We start from the raw sequence: 12,775 nt of genomic DNA on the forward strand, positions 1-12,775 counted from the left end.
GCCTTGATGTCCCTCTTTCTAGGAACTGAGAATGTTTGGTCAGTATAAGTACATCACTGTGTTCTACATCCCTAAAAGTTACAACATTGTGTATAGAAACAGCAGGAATGTGTTTATATTTAAAATTCTGTAAATAAAATATTTATTCTTCTAACTTCCTCAAACTCCTTGTGTCCTCTTTTGGCCATCTAAAATATCGAATGGTATTGTCTGCAGCAGATGACATGTACATGCAGCTATACTTTTACACTATTGCAGAGTGCAGCCACATTTATTGGACTAAGTTGTACATTATGTTCGAGTGATTTATTTTAAATAGACATTTAGAGAACCATTTGGAAAAGTTTGTTGTGATCTCCCCAACCCAATAAATCTCCCTGGACTGTAGTGGGCAATGACCTCTGTCTCAGAATGACTCAAAATGCCTTTGAAGCAGATGTCTGGTCACAAAGTTCAAAAATATGCAAGGGTCCTCTATTGGTAATCATGAAGTTTTGGCTTAGCTAAAACAAACTTATACCCAGAAAACATTCTGATTCTATGCTCTTGGAGGAGAGAAGAGATGGGTGAGGGGGATAGAAACATTTAAATACCGTATTTGCTCGGATATAGGCCGCCCCCGTATATAGGCCGCACCCTAAAAGTTTGGTGCTTTTTTAAAGAAAAAGTTTTTTTCTTTAAAAAAGCACCAAAAAAAAACATGCTGCCACTCTGTCCCCCCCCGAGATATGCTGCCACTGTCCTCCCTCCCCGAGATATGTTACCACTGTCCTCCTCCCCCCCCGAGATATGCTGCCACTGTCCTCCCTCCCTGAGATATGCTGCCACTGTCCTCCCTCCCCCCCGCGATATGCTACCACTGTCCTCCTCCCCCCCGAGATATGCTGCCACTGTCCTCCCTCCCCGAGATATGCTACCACTGTCCTCCTCCTCCCCCCCACGATATGCTACCACTGTCCTCCTCCCCCCGAGATATGCTGCCACTGTCCTCCCTCCCCGAGATATGCTACCACTGTTCTCCTCCTCCCCCCCGCGATATGCTACCACTGTCCCCCCCCCCGAGATATACTGCCACTGTCATCCTCTGCCCCCCCTCCTCGATTTACCGGAGCAGACTCCCGGGTGTCTTGCGGGGCCGGCGGGGGACATCTACGCAATACGCGTATGCAACTTCCGGTGCCGGTACCGGAAGTTGCATACGCGTATCGCGTAGATGTCTCCCGCCGGCCCCGCAAGACACCCGGGAGTCTGCTCCGGTAAGTTGGGGGTGGGCAGAGGTAAAACGCATCGTGCGGACGGTCCGCGCGATGCGCTTAGACAACCTCCAGTGCCGGCACCCCCCCCCCGTGGGAAGTGCTGGCAGGGGAGGCTGTGTGAGAGTATCGGGGAGTAGGATGCAGGTCCCCTGCACCGCTGCGGGGGATCTGTATCCTAACCCCGCTGCCTGCCCGGCGCCCGGGACTGCATGTCCCGGGCGTCGGGCGCTAAACCCCGAATATAGGCCGCACCCCCACTTTAAAGACTTAAAGTGGGGGGAAAAAGTGCGGCCTATATTCGAGCCAATACGGTACATAAGATGATTTAAAAAAGTATGAGAGGGAAGTTTATTTCAAAGGAGAAGAAATGTTAGAACAAGAGGTCAGAGGCTTAGATGTAATGTAAGAAAATGTAAGTTTACTAAGAGGATAATGTGTAAGTGGAACAGCCTCTCAGCACAAAAAGGGTTAATATAGAAAATGACTATCCTGAATCTCAAATTAGACCAAAGACTAATTAAGGTTTGAGTTTCTACAGCAGGAAAAAGTGGGCAGACTAGGTGGGACAAATGGTTCTTGTCCATCACCAAAGTTTCCTGGAAAAGAGCAGCATCAGTGGGAACAAGAAACAAATTAATTTGGGTCCCCTCATAATGTTGTTTTTAGGGAAGTGGTTATGTTAAAAATTGTAACCAATAAAGGTGTTATATCATGTATGTATGACTGCTAGGTGTTTGGCACTTTATCTATATAAAAATTATAGTAATATATTACATTCAACTAGACTGACCAATATTTGGGAGCCCTGGAAAAAACACAACATTACAATATGAACCCCAAAGGTTTTCGGTATGATCAATGTCTGGTGTTTTAGCCAATGCAATCTATTTTTTATCAGTCTTTATAATAATATCACCATATTCCATAACACATGTAATCTGCATAGTAATAAGAAATGGGAAAATTATATTTATGCTGTAAATTCTAGACAGTAGATCACTGTTTCAATATATCATTTTACATACTGTATAACCACATTAAACATGTCTGCAGAATCTTTTGGCATTATATAAACAAAAGATAAGGAGAAGAATTTGTATTTTGGCATCTGTTAGCCATATTTTACTAAGCATACTTATTTATGGTGTTCTGTTCCTAGTTAGGTTGCAATAAAAGCTCATAACTTGTCACTGGCTCAGCACATAACTCACCAGCTCAAGTTGGGTCCAGTGGTTATAGAGCAATTCTAAATTGCCAACTAAGTTACAAACAGGCCAGACATGTATCATTTTATTTGTAGTTGGAGAGTCTACCTTTATTTATAATATTTAACAACTTTCCCATGCTATAAAGAGACTGGGTACTCCTAAACAGTTTTTACTGAATGTAAATTGGCATGTGCATTCCTTACTTATTGAAGTTTGAAAATCATACTTCTGTCCCCCTTTCCTCCTTAACCTGGCTGCCTCTACTGAAGCCAAAAAATGTAAGAAGGGAGAATACTTTTCTGCACATTCTCTGTAGCGCACCCAATGAAGTTGAGAGGAGCTGAGATGCCATTTAATACAATTGTAGTACTGGCAGTCAGTCAGCCATATATATGCTGATGAAAATTCATCTGCAATGGCACAAGTAGGCTTGTTGTCTGCCAGGGATGCAATGGAAGCCTTTAAAACATGTAGAAAATGTGCACAAAAGGTCTATGAATACAATAGCACTTTAAATTGAAGTTTAGTCAAGGAATGGACCTGCTTGCCAGTCAAGCCACTTCTATCTTCGTCTCATAACCGAGAAGGAACGTCCACCTAAATGGTGGCACTTCTGCTGACATCCTCTCCTTGATCCTCCCAAGTTGAACCCAAGTCAATCCGAGTGGAGGTTTGTGGAAAGGACGTCACCGGAAGCGCTGCCTTATAGCCTTAAATTCACCTTAGGGCAAAATGACGTTTTCAGTGACATTCTCTCCCCCAAATGAAGGATCGGAGACATTTTGGCAGAAGTTACTAAGGCTTTATGCCCGTTGCGATGCGGACGAAGATAGAAGATTAAAGATAGCAGTTTGAAGATAGAAGAGAAGGGAGAAGATAAAAGATAGAAGATGAAGAAACAGATGCAGAAGTGGTAGGCAGAAGTGGAAGTGGTCGGCAGAGAAGGAAATCATTTAGAGAGCTTGAGAGAGAGAGTAAAAGATTGTGAGAGAGTGTGTGAGTGAATTCTGATCTTTTTGCTTCATTTTCATCTGATTTCTTGTGGGGTCTGGCCTAGTTTTCATGGTTTTTGTATCTGATTTTACCAAAATTCTGTAAATTTGCAATTTGTATGAATGAAAATATACAAGTCTACTGATTGTTTAGGAGAAAAGCTTGTTTGTTTAGCTTCATCATTGTTAAGTGAGCTTGTGGAAAAAAAATCTATTCCAAAGTAAAGGAAAATTTATTTTATTCTATGACTAATGACCTATTTCTTTTTTTTAATCAACAGACTACCAACGCCCAAACAAATTTCTATGAGTACTGTAAATGAAGTGGCACCATACTTGATTTGTTTTTCTACTAATGCCCAGTTGGACCCGTTTGTTTACTGGATAGCCAGCTCATTCATTTTGCAACATGCCTATGTTATTTTATGCTATGTTATTTTGCAAGCACAGTGTGTAATGTTACAAAGCTCCAAGCCATGTCCCGCATATATGGTGGGGTGAAATAAACCAAAAAAGACTTACACCCCCCTAAAATGTTGGAAGGCATGAACTAAAACATAAGGGTAAGCTCCTCTGAACAGGGCCCTTAATTCCTCTTGTTTCTGTAAGTCTTGTTTCTGTTATGCTATACACTAACTCTCCTATTTACCCATTGTATAGCAACAGTAAATAATGATATGGATAGTCTTGTGCGTGCACACACTGTTACATACAGGGCCGGCGCCACCTATAGGCAAAGTACTTGGAGGGGGCGCCGGCAGCCTGCAGCCGAGAACCGCCGGCCGCGGTCATTCATTAGAAGCGTACCTGGGGTCATTCAGTAAGTGCGGTTCGCGGTCACTATGGGGAGAAGTGGGAGCTTGTGGGGGTGGAACCAGGGGGCGGCAAAATTAGGTTTTGCCTAGGGTGGCAAAAATCCTTGCACCAGCCCTGGTTACATATCTCCCAACTTCTACCCCCAGCGAATCGGGACGCTGGGGGGAGGAAGCTTGGGAGGTAGAGCGTCACCCAAACTGTGCATGTGCACAATTCTGTGGATAGAGTGGCAAATATTCTAAAATAATAGCATGATTATGATTATCATTATCTTTTATTTATATACCACCAACAATTTATGCAGTGCTTAAGATAATTATGATATCTTGTTTCTTTATGAAGATCACAAATAATAATGGAATTTAAAGTTTTAAATGATTTGTTAATAATTTTGTCACTAATATTTCCTTGTATTTCAGATAATTTCTGCCTTTAAACATTTAGTTCAAATATAGTTTTTAAGATTGCTAAAGCAAAGCTTGAAGATGATATAACCTGACAAATTGTAAGCAAACAATATATATATGAAAAGCAGACGTGATCTCTTGCACCGTGGAGTGGATCCAAAGAACCCTAACAATTTTATACAATGATCTGATTCCATGAAACTCTAAACAATATACACAAAGCCTCTGAAAGTAATAGTTCTAAGAAAAAAAACACATTTTCATGAGGGAAAAATAGACTATTGAATATCTTGGGAAAACCAAGTCTGATGTGCGTGTAGCATCCCTGACCTGAATAGATATAATATTTCACAATTAAATCCTTTAAGAAACATGCTGGAAACTTTTCCCATGAAAATATTTCCAATATGTGTGAGAATGTCTTCCTAACTACAGAGTATCTTCATAAATCAGAAAGCAAATTATGTAAGATATTTCTGCAATGACATTTTAATCACCGGCAGCTCGTTTGTGCCATCCTATAAACTGATAATGCCCTAATCGGATTTTCCACCTACAGGGTAATTACATAATGGAAATACATATTTATTTATTTGCTACTCCAAATGTATATTTATGTAAGATATATACTAACTACGTATATACAGTATAATTGCTTGTTGACATTCCTAGAGTTTCGGAGTTTGTATGAATGGATGTATTTGCAATCAGGGGACTGGCACCTTTTGGCCTATGGGTGCCAGTTCAGCCACATGCCCCCTCCTCTCTACATTCTGTGTGCTTACCCTCCAAATATACACACACATGCCTCTTCAACCCCTTCTCTGCCTGGAGCCAACCTCCAATCATGGTCATATGTGGTATAAAATAATATGCTAGCAGTGTGAGGTCATACTCACATGACCCCATTGAATGTCCATCACCAAGAATGGGCAGGACCAGTGTTGATAGACTCTAGTGATGAATGAGGCCTCAAAGGTAATGCTTAGCGGGGGTCTCTGTTCAATGAATTCAGACCAGTCTTTTACAAGACACTTATTTTAGTTCTTGTAGTATTATCCATGCCATCAATGCGCTATCTACAGTTACCATGTGCTCCCGAATATTGTCGGTTTGCTGCTTATAGGTAAAACTTACAAGCACCTTTAGGTTTTACTCTAAGAAGAAACTTCTGTCCATCATTATTCTTAATGCACCATGAGCAAGATTCAGCCTGTGGCCATCCACATATTCTCTGTCACTTCTTTGATTTTTCCCTCTAAGCTTAGACAGGTAGGGTTCCAGGTGGGGTAAGTAAGCAAAACGCTAGCTTACAAAATCCTGGACTTAAAGGTATCCTATTGTCAGACATTGGTTTTTTTTGATACCTTAAAGGCAGTCTTGACAATTGTAAGAAATCAATGCTTTCTTTATTCTAAATATATACATTAGGTATAAGTGAACCGAGAGTGACAGGAACGTGTTTTAACCACGTGACAGGTTAAAATTCTGTCTAGAATTCTTGTATGATGTAGTAGGTACATGAGCTCTATAGAGATTGCCATAGAAGGTAATCACTTCACCTAAAGTGATATTGTAAAAAGGTATAAAGCACATGGACACCTGTACCCTCTACATACACCTTAAATGTTAACATTCCCCTCCGCAGTTTCAAGAAGAAGAGCCTACAGTACCTAAATTTCATCATCCTATTACTATCATCCTGTGATCTATTGGTGCTATATATATATATATATATATATATATATATATATATATTATACAAAGCACTATATATATGTGTATGCTTTGTATAATAAATTAACCTAGACATAGAATATTGATATTTGGTCACAGAGACATTTTGATATTTAATGAAACCATATATCTAACAACAATCATAGAAACATAGGCAGTCCAACTAGTCTGCACATTATTTTTATAGTAAAGACCTCTAACTTCGTATAGTCCTTCGTCTTGCCCTATATCCCTATTCCATGCATTTTTTTTAATTTTAAGAAGACTATTGTTTTGTTTAAAGGTGTGTGGTAGAAGTGAAAGCCATACTTGTCTGTATGTTCTTCCTAGAAAATGTTATTTTGGCACTATTACGTTTTTGTAAGTAGCAATTATTATCTGCTCAAACTATACCACATCCGGAATTTGTATTGGCAGTGTTTTATGAGTCTAATTGTAAATACAGTCATTGTAATCCATAACCTCTTCCTCAGTGCCAAACAGAGAAGTAAGTGGTGATACCAGACTAAATGAATACCCATTTGGTGCAGACACATCAACTTTTTGTCTTCTCTAATATTCATACTTAAGCTCTAGATAACTTATAATTAAGCTAAAGGAAGTGCATTTACAGAGAATCAAATCCTTTGGTTTCCACGAAGCCAAGCAGCATACTGTGTGTGGGTTATGTTTTCCACAAATGCAATATTCCATCACATTATTGAATTGGCTAGTTTCTTATGGGAAAGTAGATTTTCTTTCTTTCAAGGCTGTCTTGTACAGCGGGCAATTACTTTCAAGGGATCCATGTATAAAGTGGATATAGAGGCAAAGGTGATAATTGTTAGCCTTATTTGCATGTGCCTACCCAGAATCCCTTGTGGAAGCACCATGAGATTTCTGAGGGAAAAACAATCCTTCTGGCATGTCTGGTGTCTGTAGATGAGTGTTTAATAATACTTCTACTACCCCTTAAATTTAAGTGGAAGGGTTTCCATCACCTTTTACCCACCATAACTTATGTAATGCTATTTATTATAATAAATATTTCACAATTATCCCGTGAAAAAGACATTAAACTAGTGTCAATCAGTGTCAGTGTCAGTCTGGCCACAATGAGCAAGCACCTACTCTTGACGGCATATTCTTAGAGTTGTCCCAAAGGACATATCACCCTATCATCGTATCCCTCTTTAAAACGCATTTCTAACATCTACCCATATTTCTGAGAAATAGGTTATAGTTGTGCTAGCGTGACACTGCATATTGCATCCACAATGATGGCCACTAGATCACAAAATGTTTCTTTTTGACAAGTGTCCATCCCCTGTCAATTCTCTGTGATCCGCTTTTGATGTCCTTCCCTGTTTTATGTTTCCTATGACCTGGCTCTGTATTTTCAAGCTCTTTCTCGCTGAGCTTTATTATTACCTTAAATAAATGAAATGATTATATAAAAGCTGCATTTTGTGTTTGCTCATGTTTTCCTGGTGTTATATTAAAACTAGTTGGATGATCTGAACGATTTAATTGTGACAAATAAGCAAAAATAGAAGAAATCTGGAAAGCAAGTACTTTTTCACAGCACTGTATACTAATTTCAATAAAAGGATTTCAGGAAGTTTGGAAGGTGCGTTAAGCTGGAATTAAGAATTAATATGGAAAAGTGATCAGAAAAGGCTAAATGAGCTAATTGCATGTTTTCTGCCATTACTAGCTATGTATCTATGGAAGTATGTAGGGGGGGGGAAATAAGAGGGCGGTAATACATTTGGGCCTATTCACTAGGGAGTCAAGTGGTCCAGACTCGATAAATATGTATGTGCAGGGCTCCGGTGAACTAGCAAGTTGGACTTTGTCCATCTAATGCGATTTTGTTGCTGTAAATTTGCATATTGTAACAACTCTAACGCACTTAGCGAATAGACCCCAATATTGTAAACAAGCAAAATTGTAAACATTACATATGTTGATATGACATGTTTAGGATTAAGCAAAGTATATATTTAAATCTTTGAACTCCACAGCCCAACATTCTTGTTTTTATCTCAGTTGTTAAATAAAATTACCATATTTCCTTAAGCTGCTTTACATTAGCAAACATCAAACTATGTTTCTGTTTGCCAACCCTTAGATCAAATCAAATTCAATTTGACATCAAATACCGACTTGATTTTCATCCTCCAGCACAATAAATATAGTTTTTCAAAGCTAAAATCCAAAAATATATAACGGAATTATTTCACTTGGTAGATGTTGAATATCTCTACCAGGAGTCAAAGTGTTTGTAAAGGACACCATTGCCCATGGCCAGAGCTGGGTGAAAAGTGAATTCTTCTTAATTGGTTACTGCAATTAGCAGTTGAATTCTCACCCTTTTTGGGGAAGTCTTGCAGAGAATCCGTCTTCTTCTGGGAGGGTGCGGCAACACGGGTTTGGCAGAAAATTCCACTGAATTATCCATGAGAATCTACACATTTTCCAAACATTTTATCACCCAGAGTGGTTTATGGGCTACTTAGCCTAAATAATGGAGTACTGTCAGCATCTTTACCTCATAACTACCATGTTTGTACCCAAGGACCAACCATTGTCAAACCCATTTCCAGTGTTTGTAGGTTAGTTAGGTTGCCTGACCTTGTGGACCTTCCATGTTGGAGGTATGGCTTTTTGGTTGCAAGTCTTCCAAGAAGAAACATTTTTGACCAGACTTCTCCGTACAATATATTTATGTACCAGGGTCCCACTGTCTTCTGCCAATGGTCAACTGATGGCACTGTTGGACATTTTAAGATTGCAAAGGGAAGTAACCATGATGTGTCTTTCATCTGTTTTCTTGATCAACCACTGCGTCTGTGATTCTCAACTATGCCTGTTTCTTTGTCCTTCTTCAAAAAAGCTTGGGCATAACACCTGGAAACCTCTGTCTGCCTTGAAATTTCTTCCTGGTAGATACCTTGCTGATGTAGTATAACCACCTTGAGTCTTTTTGCTGTGCTCAGTCTTCCCATGGTGTATGACTCTTCACATCAAACTGTCTTCAGCAACCTCACTTTGTTAGTGAGTTTAGCCGTTCCTCACCCAGTTTTATTCCTCCTACACAGCCTACACGTTTCAGTTAATGACTGTGTTTCAACCCACATATTCAATTGATGATCATTTTTACCTGTTTACTATAATTATTTAATCATACACCTAACTATATGCCTACAAAATCCCTGACTTTCTGCAAGCGTCCCCAGAAGAATTGTTTTGAAGGCAAAGGGTAGTTGTGCCAAATATTGATTTGGTCTACTATTTTCTTCTGTTCACTCAATTTGCATTTTGTTAAATGATTAAAAAAAACTTTTAAAGTGTCTATTTTCAAAAGCATTTTTACTTTACATCATTTTTTCACACCTGCCTAAAACCTTTGCACTGTACAATAAATATATTAGACACTTGCATATTGCACTGGGTAGTAGATATCTTGTGGTGAAATAAATGTAATAGTTTCAAATGGCTTCTCCCACCCTCCCTGTGTGTCACACAAAAGAACAAACAAGGACCAGGCTTGGTTAGAAATTGCAAGAATTGGAAGAATTTCAACAGCGAGATAATGACTGAATACTTGGATGCATTGTATTTTTGGCTATGTTTAAGAGACCCTACTGGATGTCAAGATATAAATTGTTATTTTAGCTCTCCCTGCCTATGAAAAAGGGGGAAAAGTCTAACAAATTGGCACACCCAGTCCTGATGTCTGGTTTTTTTGTTTACCTAACTTATTCTGCTGTGAGGTTGCAGCCACTATCTTCAATACCACCACAAGCTGAGGTTGCCTCTTGTGTCTGGAATAGGACTATTGTGTGTCCTGTCAGGTGTTCAAACTGTTCACCTATGCCCCCCTCTATAACTACCACCCTCTTGTCTTTCTTACTGCCAGACTACTTGCATAATATTCAGTTACAAGGTGTTTATTTTGAGGAAAGTTAGCCTCTGAGCACTGCTGCTGGAAAGACACATATTATACAGTTGTGGATAATGTAGCCTACTACACTAAAGACCCTCTTTAAACCCTTTGTTGGCAAGCTGGCCACAGAGATTGTTCACCCTGGACTATACCTGGTGGCCACCACCATGACCAGCAAACATTCTTAACACTTGCATCAGTGATGTTGACCTACACTGTGTTGTTTTTGGTGCCCTCCTGTGTGCCATTTAAATCTGCTGCAGTTGCTTGGATGCAATGTGAATATGCTTTGGTGTGGTTCACTTCCCCCCCCCCCCCTCATACAGTCATCCAGTGTCCACTAAATGTCTTACGAGTTGTGTTGGAAGTTTTACTCATGTTTACACCAAGAGCAGCCCCAATGCAGGAATTCAAATTTTCTGACTTGGAACACGCTATGAGTGACTTGGAGGTGAATAACAGGGCTCTCCTGTAAGCACAGTGGAATAGATGTGATTGAAAGTAGCTGAAGGGCAGTGTTACTGCCCACAGCACACCACAACCTCACACAAGAATGCAGTATACCAGAGATTACTGAGAACGTAGAACACAGCCAGGGTCAGGGTACCAGAGGTCAACGGTAGTCATGTAATATAGCCAGGCTCAGGATACCAGAGATCACGGGACACGTATACATAGCCAAGGTCAGGATACCTGGAGAGTCATATAACATAGGATGCAAGGATAACATATACTAAATAACAGCTGGGAGCACTCAGAAGTACACTGAGACACAGGACAATCCACAAGGGAGCCACAGTACAATTTAGCTCCAGCATTAGGACATTGCAGCTTTAAACAGCCTGGCATCGGTGGCATGACCGTGTCCTCCAAACCCAAAAGAACACTGCCGGGTTGAGGACTTCATGACGGGACCGTGCAAGCATGTGGCTGCCTTCTGCTGCGACAGCAAGGAAAATCGGAGGATGCTGACGGAAGAGACTCCTTACACCCTGAATAAAATTCCTGCCTCGTGTTTTAAGATGATTTGCATGCATAAATTGGCATGATGTCTCAATACATGGTGCTGCTGGTGGTGGTGGAGGCAGTGGTGAAAATCTGTGTTCATGGCAATGACATAGAAGATACATTGTGGGCAAATACAGTCATATCATCAATGCTCTGGTGACATGTCCACATATTTGCTGTCAAATTAATCTCCTACCCTAAGGATATCTTCAGCTGTCTACTTGATTATTCTCAGAAACAATTACGGCGTGGTATCTCCTGACAGATCTAGTAAGGTTTAATTGCTTGACATACTAGAGAATGCAATTAATATTTTGTCCAGGTGGGACAGTTAAATGGAATAACTCCATTACATTATTGTGCCCTGAAACAAGGACATCTTATACCCTCCATTAAAGTACTTAAAGAGGCCCTGTCACCTTAAACATTATTTACAGTGAATGTAGATTATAAAAGAAAAGAAAAAGTAAGTTATATTGTATAGCTTCTCCCATATGCAAGACAACATTGATTTTTACATTCCGGTAGATTATAATATACTAAAATAGATGTTCTGTATTGGTTAGGAAATTATATTACCAATAACATGTGGCATGTCCTACAGACATAGCGTCATGTCCAAACACAACCCTTTTCTACAAATCATATCATAAACATGCAATTATCCATTATGTATATATAAAAAAACATATATGAGCTTCTATATATGCATTACTTATTTTTTATTGAATATACCAGTGAGACGCATAAAAAAAGATATATGGTCACACAGAATCCATACAGACAGGGCTCCCATGTCCCTTTAGAGCACCTACTGAGAAATATAAGGGGGAAAAAGGTGACTCATATCCTTCCTGTCTTGTCCCGAGATTTTCAATGAACTCGCTATTAAGGATCATTAGACTATCCCATGCCTTTTCACAAAATATATTCCCAGGCATGTCTATGTGGACTGTGTTAATGTCTTAATGAAAGATGATTACATTTAAACAAATAAGCGGTGTGTTTCTTATGTAAAGAAGCTTCCATTCAATCCATATAGGGAAATGCTTTCCTCAAACACCACAAGCCCTCTTGAGTAAGGCACCTTGCAAGACAGGCAAAGGTCTGCAACCCTGTGAGTTATTTTCCCATGATCTTGCTCAGAAAATGAAAATTCTATGTTTTTCATGTTTCCCTTCGTAAACCTAAGCAAAAGGTAGTTTGATCACCCAAAGCCCAAATAAGTATTCTAGACTGACTATAGCATCATCATACACTTTAATATTACATCTATAGGGAAGGTTATGGTCCCTAAGAGCACTAATGGGTTTCTGCTGACAACATTCATGGTCCTGCTAGAAGAATATGTGAATTTCAGGGAGATTCTCTCACAGAGCTTTTTTTTTCTAATTTACTAAGACCAAGGGTCCATCTGTGA

This window comes from Spea bombifrons, chromosome 7, assembly GCF_027358695.1.
Source record: "Spea bombifrons isolate aSpeBom1 chromosome 7, aSpeBom1.2.pri, whole genome shotgun sequence".
Classification (NCBI taxonomy): domain Eukaryota; kingdom Metazoa; phylum Chordata; class Amphibia; order Anura; family Pelobatidae; genus Spea; species Spea bombifrons.